At 50.1% G+C, this 14,449-nt stretch overlaps 1 pseudogene; it reads left to right on the top strand.

The window, feature by feature from the left end:
- Window positions 1-127: 127 nt before the first annotated feature.
- Window positions 128-14,213, top strand: LOC130250757 (interferon-induced very large GTPase 1-like; annotated as a pseudogene).
- The last annotated feature ends 236 nt before the right edge of the window (window positions 14,214-14,449 follow it).

Consider the following 14,449-nt stretch of genomic DNA (forward strand, 5'->3'; position numbering starts at 1 on the left):
TGCTGTTCATCACCTTCGAACCACCCGCGACCCTTGCACCATTGACCCTTAGTCCCGTGCTCCTCCCTTTTACACCCCATATTTAAACCAGCTCCTGCCTCTGTCCGGGGTCTTTGCTCCTCGAGACTTTGACAGTGGAAGCTATCGTTGGAGTCCTACACAAAGACCCTCCTGTTATTTCTCCCGACGCCTCAATATCTCCATCCCGACGTGTGTGAGTACCTGCCTGCTGTCTGTCTGCCCGCTTGGTTACTCGTGAGTCAGACACGACTTTTGGGATGACAATGCTTGGGGTTTGCCCGGGCCTGCCCCGCCGCAGTCCACCTCTCATCAAAGTATTTTTTCACCCCAAACCAGGCATCAGCAGTTGCATTTTCACACTGCTGGAGAAAAACATGATTTACAGAAAAGCGGGAGCTGCTCTCCCACTGCCCCGATAAAAGGGGAAGCAGCTCCCTCCAAAAGAGCCGGGGCTGGTTGGGCTGTGCTGGAATTCTCCCATCTTGGGAGCCGTGGGACATGGAGGACGATGACTTCTGCTGCCTTTCATGGGAGCGTAGTATCCTTAAGGTTGGAAAAGATCTCCAACATTCTCAAGTCTCTCACCAAAATATTTTCACCCCAAACCAGGCAGCAGCAGTTTCACTTTCACACTGCTGCAGAAAAATCTGATTTACAGGAAATCAGTAATTGCTTGTGCACTGCCCATTTAAAAGGGGAAGCAGCTCATTCTGAAAGAGTCGGGGTGAGCTGTGCTGGACTTGTGGCATCGCAGGAGCTGCGGGACACGCACGGACAAGGTCGGGCCCTGGGGATGAGCTGTGGGCTGGGAGCCGGGAGCAGCAGCGAGCGGGATCTTGTTGCTCTCCTGCCTCCTGTTGCGTGTGTTTGCCACGGCTGCGGAGATGGGCGGGCAGGAGAAGAGGGCTCTGAGGGCAGCGGGCGGGCGGTGTCTGCTCCGAGCGGGGGCTGCAGGAAGCCGCCTTTGCTGGAGCCGCTTTGGGGCAGCTCGGGGGAGCCGTGTGCGCTGCGGGGGCTGAGCTGGGAGGGGGCCGGGCTCAGAGCTGGGGCCGGATGGCTGCGCTCCCCGCATGGCAGGAGCCGTGGCACTGATGCCGGGGGGCTCCTGGCCCCCGAGCCGCTCCTTCGGGAGCAGGGCAGCTCCGTGGGGATGAGGGGCACGCACGGCACATCCTGCTCTGTCCCCAGCCCAGAGTCACTTCTTCCTTTTCCTCCCCACGCAGGGAGGGCGGGATTCTCCTCTCTCACAGTCTGAGCGTCACCACCCAGAACGCTCTGGTCCCAAGGGTGCCTGGGGGCAGGATCAGGGTGTGGCTGGGCTGGAGTTAATGTTGTCCAGGGCAGCATCTGGCTCCTGAGATTGAACCAGCCCTGGCAGTGCTCCAGGGGGAGAGAATTTGGGAGAGGACAGGGCTGGGGCAAAAGACTCAAGTGGACAAGCTCCAGAGTGACCCTGAGCCAGCAGTTCCCTTCCTGAACAGCTGTCCCACACTGGGGCTCTGCTGTCCAGGGAGCAGCTGGCCATGTGCCCACCGAGGGCACTTGGTGCCCAAAGTCCCTGCTGTGCTCTGCCAGCACGCCCAGCTTTCCTCTGCTGCTGAACTGCCCTTCTCTCGAGCCAGTGGCTGTTCCTGTCCTGCTGTCCCCAGTGGAGGAGAAGGGTTGGCCTCCAGTGCTCCCTGCAATGAATCTGCCGTGCTCAAGGGTTGCCTTCTCCTGACTGGCTGCTCTTCTCCTTTAGGATTTTGGGCCTTTCCTTCGTGTTGCTCTTCTTCCTGAGTTCTCCAGTGGTTCCCATCTTCTTCTCCACACCCTGCCGTGTGCCCCAGGCCTGCCACTGCTGCTGTGCTGTGTCCCCTGAGCTGGGGCCCTCGGCCGCTGGTGTCTGCTGGAAGCCAAGGCTGGGAGAACAGGAGCATCTGCTGTGAGGTGGGTGAGGGGAATCAGAGTGCACAGCCCTTGCTCAGATTGCCCAAATCTGCAGGGATTCCCGAGGAAAAGCTGCCCCTGAGGACTCTGGAAGGCTTCAGGAACCCTCAGATCTCTAGCTGAGTCCAAGACCCTGGGACCAATACCTGTGCTGGTAAGAGTGTTGTGGCCTTGGTAGGATGGAGCCTGAATGCTCAGAGGGACTTTTTGCAAGGAATAAATGTCTCCAGTATTAAAGTGAACTGCAACTGGGACAATTTTCAGGGTTGTGTGACATTGTGAAAACCCCCAGATATTTAAAGGCAGGGTCCATTGAAATCACCAGGTCCGTTAGGTTGAGAATCATGGAATGATGGAATGGCCTGAGTTGGAAAGGACCCACCAGGGTCCTGGGAGAGGCAGGATCAAATGCTTTACTGAAATCCAAAAAGCTCTGATTAACTGGCTGTTTTTGAACAACTCCATGAGTTAATGTGTTGTGAAGGAAATTTAGGGTGACGAGCAGGACTTTCCCTCTTGATTCCATAGTGGGTGTGACCCATGACTGCTTTCTCTCCATATTATAACTTTGAAATTATGGGGCTTCCAGGCAAAAGTACAGAGAAGGGAATTGCAAGTATTTATTGGAGTATATATGTATATCACAAGAGAAAACAACCACAACGGCAGTGACAAAACCAGAAGCCCCATCCTATTACTGTCACTTTAATGAAAGGATGGCACTACTTTTGGACTAAAAACGATTTATTCCTCAGACATGCATCAGCCACAATGGCCATGAGATTTTAGAGGAGCAAGAATTTGGGCATAGCTCAAAGTAGTCACAAGTTTCTTTGTTGCAAGGCAATTGATAACATTATAATCCAGTGGCAAGTTGCTAAGAAGTTAATTTTATTTTTCTAACCTATCACCTTTATTTAATTCTGCTGCACTGCATATACTTCTATCCAATAGGCTACTATTACAATTATACACATATGCTTCTATTATAACATCGAAACTCTTAGCTTAACCTATGCAATTACGTTTCTGCACTATAAAACCCTTCACCATCTTATCCAATACAGTTTCTTATTTACTTAAGCCATATTTTTACTTACAGCTACGGAAACCTAAGTTCATAATTTTTTTGCTTAATATGAGTGTACTTTTATTTTTACATATATCCAAGTTTCTTCCAAGGCTGCAAATCAAACTCTTCAGTGTCTGTGGAAGTTTCTAACTTTTCATTTCCTACACCATCCCACCCTTATCTCACCTGTCAAGCAGCTTCCCCTTGGTGCAGTTCCAGGCACAGCCAGCAGGGGCGCTGGTGGCTCCTGGCTGGGCAGGGTGGCTGCCATGACTCCTCCACGCCTGCAGGGGGCGCTGTGGCCCCTCTTTGCTGGCAATGGCAGCTCTGGCACAGGGGAGAGGAGAGCTGGCTTCCCCTGCACAGCCCACAGGGAGCACCGCTCTCAGTGCCACTGCAGACCTGGGACGGCGAATTGGAGTGTAGCAAAACACCCCAAAGGAGTGGGGGCTGGCTGGGGGATTGATCCTTTGCACGGTTCACCAGCAATGGCTGGACCTGAGATCAGACCTGGTGGGGCTGGGATTCCTCCTGGCTCTGGGCACCCAAGCAGCAAAGGAGCAGAGAAGCAAGCTGGCAAACCCTGGTCACAGTGCTGAAACAAGAAGAAAACAGGAGGGTAGCATAAAAATAAAACGATAAGGCAAGAGGATCTCAGGTCAGACCCACTGTGTTGCATGGTCCCTGTGTTGATCACCCCTGCTGGGGGCAAGAGCAGCCCCTGGCCCCACTCCACACTGAATCCTGGGCCACCAGTTATCCATTGTGATGTTTCTCAGTCGGTGGTGGAAAGCGGGGTGGAGGGCACAGTGATAGCTCCAGACACGAAACCAAAACGAAACCTTAGCCTGGCTAAGGGTTAAGAACCATCCCCAAGACTGGACTCCAGGACTTTCCAGAGCTGTTTCCCAGGGCCCTCAGTAACTCACCCCTGAGCAGCATGAAGTCTGCTACTCTCAATGCCAGGGTTGAAGGTTTGCAGGCACTTTCCCTCCTGTCACCAGGGATTTTAAGCTCAGTGTCTCCGTAGTTGATGTGGCTGAGATGGCCACCAATGGTCACTTGGTTGACAAGACCCTCTGTGGTAACGATCAGCACATGACAGAGGGCACCTCTCTGAGTCAGTTCCCAAAGTCTCCAGTCTCCCCTGAAGGGCCACCAGGCTTCCCCAGGCACAACTGTGGGCAGGGACAAGGTGGATTTTTCCCCCCAACTGTGCCAGGAAGCAGCTCCTGGGAAGAGGCGTGAGTGGGGTGAGGGAGGGGCTGTGCTGGCAGCTGGAGCAGGAGCAAAGGTCAGAGCCCCTGTGGTCATGCTGAGTGGGGGGGGAGTGTGTCTGGGGAGTGTGGGGTGCCATGGGGGGAGTGGAGTGTGTCAGCACTGCCCCTGGGTGCTGGGAGCAGCAGGCTGGGCCAGACAGAGAGCAGGGCAGCCTTGGGGCTGGGCAGATGTCACTGTCTGTGGGGTCTCCTGAGCCTGAGTTCCCCACAGAAGGACGTGTTTGTGGTTTAGAGTCCATGTTCTTCCCAGCCTGATAACCGGAAAAAATGCAGAAGCTGTTTTTCATGGTTTTCCAAGTTTGTTTATTATTTCTTATCTAAGGAATTCTTTTTCTAGCTAACAGAGATCTGTTCAGCACGTTGATCCAGGGCAGAATGCCTCTCCTCTGGGCAGGACATATCTTTTATACTCTAAACTATGTACCTAATATCTACAATTATTTTCCGATACACAACAGTTTTATTATACTATTCAACTTTGTCCTTATCCAGTCAAAGAATCCCAGCATGCCATCCAACATGGATGGCATGAAGGAAAAGAAAAGGACATACCACACCCAAATCCTCCATGTTAGCTAAGAACTCTCTAATATAAACATTCCTAGAAATTCACTTTTCCTACCTTCTAACAGTCTAATTTATACCCTACTTATTTTTGTGGCTTGTAATTCTTCCCTCAATGTTGTCAGATTTTTGCAGGGGCTTAAATCCATCCCCCAGGACCCCTGGGTTCCATTCCAGGGCCTCGGAGGCCCCTGCCAGGGGGGGGTCTAGAAGCATTCAGGGAAGCCAGGGGAGCACCCTGGACTCCCACAGGCAGAAGTTGCAGGATGCAGATGGGGTGGTTGGGTGGGCAGAGGGGCTGTGCCAGTGCTCCAGTGAGCCAGGAATGCCCCAGGTGTGTGCACCTGTGGATTGAGGAGTTCAGCTGGGAGGATGTGGATGATGGTGAAGGCAGCACCTTGTCCAGGACAGATTGTGTGGCTGAGTGAGTTTGTGTGTCCATGCATGTGTGCCTGTGTTTGTGTGTCTTTCTCCATCTCTGTACGACCCTGTGTACATGTCTCGGTGTGTCTCTGTGTTTATGTCTGTGTGTGTGTTGTCTCTGGGATCCACACTCAGCTTTAGGGTTGATCCTGCACCCAGGAAAGCAGCAGGCACATCCAGGCTGCAGGGAAGGACACCCTGGCTCTTGTGCCAGCCCACGCTGGGTTCCAGCGACCGGGTGGGAGCAACCCCAGGGTTGCAGCTGCTGCAGAGCCTCTGGCAGGAGGCCGGGGCCTCTGACAACACCTTAGGGAAAGTCTCTTTGCTTCCTCCACAGCCATGGCCTCGCAGAAGGACACACCAGAGGAAGATGCAAAGGCCCAGCTCCTGGCAGAGGCATTTCAGAAGGAAGGACTGGATGCTGGATACTGGCTGCCCAAAGTGTCCCAGATCTTGGGAGTCAAGTGCAGAGAAGCCCTGCAACATCTGGAATATAAAGACTACCTCAAGTTGGAGTGTGAGGTACGGCACCCCTGGGAGAAAAAGGCACTCCAGAAACTCCTGAAAATAACTGATGACAAAACAGCCTCTAAAGAGGTGCAGAAGGAGCACTTGGAGAAGACAAAGCAAAGGCAAGAAGTGGCCAAACAAGCCCTGAAAGATCTGACAGAAATGATCAACAGTCGCAGCCACAGCCAGGATGCACTGAGGGAGAAAGCAGAGACTCTGTGGCAAGCCATGGAGATTCCCAAAGAGTTCTGGCCATCTCCAAAGAAACCCTTGGCGGATATGCTGGAGAGCATCCATAAGCAGCTGGAGCAGCAGCAGGAGCTGTCAGCAGGCAGGAGGGAGAACATCCCTGACACTGAGGTGCTGAGGCGGGCGTCGGGGGGACTGGCCCTGCAGGGCATCTACACAACCAGCAGAGATGGAGATGTGCTGGCAACACGAGAGCAGCTCCTCAGCATTCCTGAGGGATTCCAGCTCACAGGTCCAGAGCATGGATCACTGCTTGAGAGGAGGGAGTTCTCTTCCTCTGCAGTAGAATCCACTTTCACCAAGTCCATGGAGCAGCTGGGGTTCAGTATGAGCGTTTCTGCCAAATTTGCATTCTGGGGGATTAATCTGGGAGTGGGTGTAGATCACAGCAGCTCCTCACAGTCCCAGGTCACCCACCAGTCCCACTCTGAGCAGAGCTACTTCTGCACCACCAAGTTCCAGTACATCCCCCTGGCCTCCTGCTACTTCCAAAGGCATCAGCTTCGCCTCTCGGATGCGGCTCTGAAGGAGCTGCAAGACATGGAGCAGATTTTGGGGGTCACTGGGAAAGAAGACAACCCCAGCTTTGTGAAGATGTGTGAGAGCTTCTTCAGCAGGTTTGGGTCCCACGTTAACCAGGGTCCCCTCCACTTTGGGGGGATATTCTGGTGGAAGGCGTCCACAGAAGGATTCCGAGCCGAGCAGCGGGAAGAGGTGAAGCGACAAACGTCTGAAGCACTGAACAGCTTTGTTGGGGCCAGCTGGGGTGGCTTCGGGGCCAGTGCTGCAGGGGCCCTGGATGTTTCTAAATCCATCTCACAGGCTTCTGTCCTGGGAAGAGCTGGAGAGGGATCCCATACAGCCATTCAACTCTACGTGATCAACACAGGGGGCCCAGCAAACACAACTTCTCTTCCTCAGTGGAAAACGGGACTTGTGTCTGATAACACAACGTGGCGCGTTATTGACCGCGGCTTTGAGCTGATCCCAGTGTGGGATGTCATCCAGTACAATCATTGTGGGGACTTTAAGTCTGTTGGTCAGATGAGCAGAGCCCTCAGGGATGCGTACAAAGCACTGACGAATGAGAGTGTTTGCACCATTTTTGGAGAGGATCTGGGCAGTGCAGTGCAAGAGGCCAGAGATTTCATGGAGACTGTGAAGGCCTGGGAGGTGACGGTGGATGAAAGGAAGCTGCTCATGCTTATGGAGTTCAAACATGATCTGAATGCAAGAACCAGGAACCACAGTGTGTGGATCAACGTGTGCCTGTCAGACAAATCCCTGCAGGACTTCCTGGTGAACACTGTGCGGAGGTGCCAAGAGTCACCTCCAGAAAGCACCTCCTCTATCAAGGTATTGTTGAGAAGCCTTCTGGATCCTTATATCTACTCGGTTAAGGACTTCCCTGAGGCTTCCTTCATTATGCAATGGATCTTCCAGACTGAGCACTCGCTTCCCAGATCTCCCAAAATCTCTGAGCTTGAAGAACTCATCAAAACACTGCAGCAAATGAAGGAGCACATCTATGCTGTCACTTACGCACGAGGAAGCTCTGCTTCTGCTGTTCACGAAGCAAAGATAGAAGCCACCCTGACCAGCAGCCTCGCCATTTACTCCTTACTCCAGTCTCTCCAGGAACGCGCTGAGAAGGACCTGGAACTCTTGGTGCTCTTGATTGCGACCAGCACAGGGTACCAGGTGGAAAGCAGCACATTTCAGCATCTCCTTGGGCATCCAGAAATTCAGTACATGGCCAAGGAAATGCAAGAAGCACATGAGGAGTATGTGAACCTGAAGGAGCAAGATGCCGACAGAGCTGAGGCCTCCCTTCTGCTGACAGGTCTGACTGTGACACCAGAAAGTCGAAAGTTGTCCCCTGAGCAGAAGAGGGAGCGTTTAGTTTTCATGGAAGATCACATGAAAGGCTTGTGGTCCCCACGGATAAAGAATCTCCTCCAAAAGCACAGTGCAGACACAGACTGGGAGAGGCTGGAACAGGACTTGAATTCCTTGATCAGTGGGTGCTTGAATGAGAAATGGGACAAACAGAAGATGCAGAACATACTCACAGACCTGGAAGACACTTTTGCAACACCTGAGGCTCCCAGTGAGTCCCAATCCAAGCCAGACAGCAGCCAATCCAAAGCAAATGAAGCCATTGCAAGCCAGGAGTTCCTCCAGTTGCTCAAGCGCCTTGGACTTGAAAGTCATTATCCAAGAAAAATGGGGATGGGAGATTTCTGCACTATTTGCAAGATATCTCTGCAGGACAGCCAGCCCAGCAAGGACAAGGAACTGCCATTCTACTTCTTGCAAAAGCTGTTAAGTGTGGATTACCAGGTGAGGTACCTGACTGTCTGGGAAGACAACAACCCAGGACTTGCACTGATTCCAGAATCCGGAAAGCAAAATGGCCAACACTCAGACTCCTTTGAAATTTTCCTTGATAATCTGATGGGAGCCACCCCTGAATGTGCAATTATGGATGGCCATGTGCACCCCATGGACCTGCAGATGGCCATTTTCCATTGTGCTGATGACTTCCTGAGACAGACCCTTGCAACCAAGCTGGCCTTCTGCCAACTGGCGCTGCCTCTGCTGCTGCCCAACCCGGGCACTTCACACATTGAATTCCCACTCTACGCCCTCAGCCAAATCCAAAGGAGCTGGAAAGAGACACAGAAGTCAGGAAACCAGGCCCAAACAAAGAGTTACAACAACAAACTCATCTTCCAGGCACAGACTCCCATCGTGTCCTTCATCCGCATTGGCAGCTCGGCCTCTTCTTCCAAGTCTCAGCTCCTGAATGCTCTGCTGAGCAAACGCAAACACGACACTTTCTTCCACCGCAACTGCAGAGGCAGCACCAGAGAGCGCTTGCTGATGGAAGGGGTGGTGGAGATCGCCTGGTACTGCCCCCGTGGAAGCCCTGATGACACCTTTGAGAGCTGCGTGGCTTTCTGTAACCTGCATGGAGATGCCAGGGATCACGGAGCACAGCTGCAGTTCCTGCAGGACATATCTGCTGTCAATGTGGCTCTCGTATCTGATTCAGAACAGATGGACAACAGGGGGAAAAGCTTCTGCAGGGCCTGTGGCAGTCACAAAGGCCTTTGGTTTTTCTTCTCACAGAAAAAGAGAACAATTCAACTGGACAATCCAGCAAAACCATAACAATAGGGATCAGGAACAGAAACGAAGCAGAACTGATGGACCAGCTGACCAAAATTATCAGGGATCTCCTGGAAGGGTCTAATCCACGTTTCAGCCTGGACGCCTGTGCAGACAAAGCTCGCCAGCATGGATTTGTGGTGGATGCAGATCAACCCGCGTGTGTGACAGCCAAAGCAAAGGCAAAGGAGCTGGTGGACCTTCTGAAGAAAGAGAAGCTGTCTGAGATCAAATCCCAGCTGCTGCCGCTTCAAGGAAAACTGTGGTACCAGTGGTGCAAAAAGGACAAAGAACTCACTCGCCTGCAGGAGAAGAGGAACAAGAGCATTGAGCATCATCGCAGTGAAATTGAAAACGAGAAGAAAGCAATAAGAAGAAAGCAACTTGACCAAGCTTTCCCTCTAAACCCGCTGATGAAATCATTCCTTGGCTTTCTCCAGGCCCAGCCAGCAGACACCAAGAAATACTTCCTGCATTGGATGAAGGTCTTTATGGACGAGCTGTCCTGTGGTCGTCTTGAAGAACTGAGGAGAGACTATCACAGGTTATGGACTGAAATCCTGTCAGGAAAGAAAAACAAGAAAAACCCCAAGTTCAAGGATCCATTATTGAGTCGCTTGGATGCCATCTCTGATGAAATCAATGATTCTTCCATTGGCCTAGAGCATTTTCTGAGGGAAGTAGGGCAGATTTATGAAGCTCTGGAATTCATGAAGTCCAAGAAAGACAATTTTGCCAAACTGCCAGAAATTGCAGCAGAGCTGATGGTTTCGGGCTATCCTGTAGAGTTGATGGATGGGGATGCTTCTTACCTGCCCTTACGCTGGGTGGGAGCAATCTTTGACAGCTTAATTGAGAGGCTGGGGGACAAACGAGTGTTTGTGCTCTCCGTGCTCGGCATCCAGAGCACAGGCAAGTCCACCCTGCTGAATGCCATGTTTGGTCTGCAGTTCAACGTCAGCGCGGGGAGATGCACCCGCGGAGCCTTCATGCAGCTCATCCCACTGGGCGAGGAGCTGCAGCAGGACTTGGGCTTTGATTTTGTGCTGGTGGTTGACACAGAGGGACTTCGTGCCATTGAGATGGCAAATAAACAGTCCCTGAACCATGACAATGAGCTGGCCACCTTTGTCATTGGTGTTGGCAATTTGACTGTGATCAATATCTTTGGAGAAAATCCATCAGAAATGCAAGATGTTCTCCAGATCGCTGTGCAGGCTTTCCTGAGGATGAAGAAAGTCAATCTTTCCCCAAGCTGCCTCTTTGTGCACCAAAATGTGGGAGAAGCAACTGCCAAGGAACAGAACATGGAAGGACAAAGGCGTTTGCAGGAAAAGCTGGATGAAATGACCGTGGTAGCAGCCCAGCAGGAATTCTGTGATGTTTCCTCCTTCAGTGATGTCATTGGCTTTGATGTGAAGACCCACATTCACTACTTTGCTCACCTGTGGGAAGGAAACCCCCCAATGGCACCACCCAACCCCACCTACAGCCAGAACGTTCAGCAACTCAAGAGCAAAATCCTCCAGGCTGCCAAGCAGCAGTCACAGCGCAGCATTTTGAAGCTCTCGAGCCTGAAAGATCGTATTGGTGACCTGTGGAATGCTTTGCTGAATGAAAACTTTGTTTTCAGCTTCAAGAATTCCCTGGAGATTGCTGCGTACAGGAAACTGGAAAGTGCCTTTAGTGAGTGGACCTGGAGGCTGCGGAGTCACTTCTTAGATGTCCAGATGAGACTGACCAACAGAATTCAGAATGGGGACTTGCAGAATGTCACCAGAGAACACCTTGAAGGGCTGGTGCAAGAGACAAGTGATGCCATTGAGAAAGAAGTGGAAAAGTATTTCAGGGAAGACAAAGACCGTGAGACACTGGTCCAGTGGAAATCAAGCACAGAGCTGAAGTTGAAAGAACTGAAAGAAACCCTTCTTCATGAAACAAAAAAGAAATGTGAGAATCTTACTGAGCTACAGAAAGAGCAGAGGAAACTAGATGCAAGGAAGGTGGAATATGAAGGTGAGCTTCTGAGAAGGAGTAGGGAGCTGGCTGTGAGTCTGAAAGGGAAGAGCCTCAGTGATAGAGAATTGAAGGACAACTTTACTCTTGTGTGGAACAATTGGATTGTTGAAGTGTCCCGTGCTGTTCGTCCACTGGAACGGGTGGATATCGATGCAGAAATTGAAGATGTCCTTCTAGAGCACTTTAAGGAGCCAGGTTTCCATGCACGGATCAGGTCATTTCCCAAAGGCAGAGGATTTTCTTTTGACGTGGAGAAACACATCACAAAGAAAAAGTATTTTGTCATTTTCTCAGATCCCAGGAGCATTTCCAATGCTGATATGATCAAATTTCAGCACATCACAGATGACATCATAGCATGTGTGAAGGCAAAGATTGAGAAGAAGGAACAGGAGAAACGGGATTACAGTCGAAATTTTATTCATGAAATACTCAATGAAGTACAGAGAGGTGTTGACTGTCTCCCCAGCAATGCAAAATGGACTTTTAACAGAGAGTACATCATAGATTTGTCTCTGTATCTGTGCAAAATGGCAGCAGAAAGGTTTAAAGCCATGCACGAAGCATTCCAAAAGGCAAATGACCCAGTTCTGTACCTGAGCAGCAAGAGAGAAGATTTCTTCCAATGTTTCCAGATTTCCTGCCAAGGAGCCACTTCAATTACAACTTTTGTTGTTTTCCTTTGTGACAAGATTGAACCAGCTCTTTGCTGGGCAGTCTTTGAGAAGACAGCTAAAGACATTGCTGAGGACATGAAGAGCAAAGTCCCAGACTTCAGGGGCAACAGAGCCAATCTGGAAGTCTGTATCCTGAGGTATCTGGCAGAACAAGAGAATTTTGAGGATTTCAAGCAGTACCTTACATCTCCAAAACAGTTTTTTCAGAGTTACATTGAGAGACAAGTTAAGAGTCATTGCTTAGATGGGAGTAGGAGGCTGAGGACGTTTTTACATTCATCTCTTGAATCTCTCTATGGAAACATGCTGTTAGCTGTTACTTCATCAACCCAAATTGTCAAAGACAGAAAAGACAGAGAAGACAAAATCTCTCTTTGGCTGGATGAATTCTGCAGGGAGCTGGCAGAGGTGATCAACTTGCCCAGAAGTGACCTGAAGGGCATCGAGCACCAGGAGGTCACAGACATTGAGTTCCTGAGCGATGCCATGGAAAAAGCTCTTATTGACATGAGGGACAGGCTCATGAAAGACATGTCTGATGCTGACATGAGCTCATTTTCAAGGCAGCCTCACACCATCCTGGTGGAGCATTTTTCGGGGTGCTGGGAGAAGTGTCCTTTTTGTGGGGCTGTCTGCACAAACACCATAGAGAACCATGATGGAGACCATCAGCTGGTCTTCCATCGCCCAGAAGCTCTGACAGGATTCACATGGTTTGGGACAAACCATCTGGTAATTGATATTTGTTCCAACCTTGTTGCAAGTGACTGCAGCTTCAGATTTCATGGTGGCCCATGGATCCCTTACAAAACATACCGTGATGCTGGACCTCCTGTTTCCACTTGGAGAATTCTTCCAGATTCATCCATGCAGGCGTACTGGAAATGGTTTGTGTCTTGTTTCAGGACACAGCTGGAAGCTTTGTATAATGGGAAATTTCAGGGCAAAGGAGAAATTCCTGCAGCGTGGCAGAGAATTACCAAGCAGGAAGCTCTGTCTGAGCTGGACGCGCGTTAGGCCTCATCCACGGGAAGGAAGAACCACAGTGGCTTTGCAGTTTAGGGGAGCTTTGTACCAGGCTTCCCACAAAACACAGTTATGATGACAATGCTCTTGAACCAACTGAAGACAATGGTATCCAGTTGTTCCCAAATTTGGTGAAATAAGGCGCATTGCTGCAGCCATTGCTCTGCAATTCTTTTCACTTCATGAGAATGCCAGAATCCTCCTGCCTTCTTGCCATAATTTTTTCCCTGTGCTTTGTCCTAGTGCCAAACCAAATCCCTCCTTGGGGCAATGGGGCTCTTGGCCAAGCCTGAGCCCAAGACCCAAGGACAAGGGCAAAGGCAGCACTCAAAGCACCCCTTGGCTCAGCTGCTGTGAAACAAGAAGGGACTGTTGGAAAGTGGAAACAGGCCTCTCTGAAGCCCTGAGAGAGACAACAGTATGTTGGAATAGAATTAAAATTTTTAGAGAAATTAAAGTATATTAAGCCACACAGACATGACGTAGAGGTGTAAGCTTTAGTTTTAAGTGGAAATATTATTAAGTTGCATAGATACGAAGTAAAAGTATCAATGTTAGTTTTAAGTAAGTAGAAGTATGCTTTAAGTGTGTTAAAGAGCAAAAGCCTTAGAGTCTAGTGTAAAAACAAGCTTCATAATAAATTTCAGTGAGAGCTCAAAAACATTGCTTTAGACATAATAAAAGCATAGAAAGAATATCGCTTACATTTTTCAGATAGAACAGATTGGCTACACGCACACATTATACGTAAACTTTCATATTATAGAAAAAGAATTCTAATAGATTTAGAAGAAATGCTTCATGTTTTAGCTCATTAGATAATTTGTAAATAAAAATGTGTGCATTGGGGAGAGGCTTGCTCTCTTGCTCTCTCTCTACCTCCATCACCATCATCATCATCAGTACTGTATGAAAGAGGAAAAACAGAAGAATAATGATCAGTTAGTGTCTGCCTTTACACAGGACTCTGTATTAGACTGCAGCTTCTGCCTCTGCTTGAGACTCTGCACCAGGCCACAGCTTCTATCTCCACCCAGAATTCTGTACCAGAGAACTGCTGCTCCTGCCTCTGCCCAGGACTCTGCACCAGAGAGCTGCTTCTGCTTTAATTGGGACTCTATGCTGAAAGCTTTAACACAGACTTCATAGCTTTAGACTCTTGTATTTGAGACTTACGTGTTCCTGTAATAAACAACTTTACAGAAACCCAGGCCATATATTCTTTTACTTTATTATTTGTCTCTTAATGTCTTTTATTAAACCTTTTTAAATGTACCAGGAAAGTGAACCTCATTTTTTTACAAGCTCTGTGCTGCAGACAGGCAGGGGACAGGGGAGTGGCCCTGGGGGAGGGGGTGTGGCAGCAGAGGCCTTGCTCCATTCAGGGTCTCTGCTCCAGGAGCAGCTTCACTGTCTGCAGGGACAGCAGAGAGGGCAGGAAGCTCCAAACCACAACATCCAGGGAAACCAGTAGCACTGGCAGGTGCCAAGGGATGCAGCACTGG

This window comes from Oenanthe melanoleuca, chromosome 3 (assembly GCF_029582105.1).
Source record: "Oenanthe melanoleuca isolate GR-GAL-2019-014 chromosome 3, OMel1.0, whole genome shotgun sequence".
Taxonomy (NCBI): Eukaryota; Metazoa; Chordata; class Aves; order Passeriformes; family Muscicapidae; genus Oenanthe; species Oenanthe melanoleuca.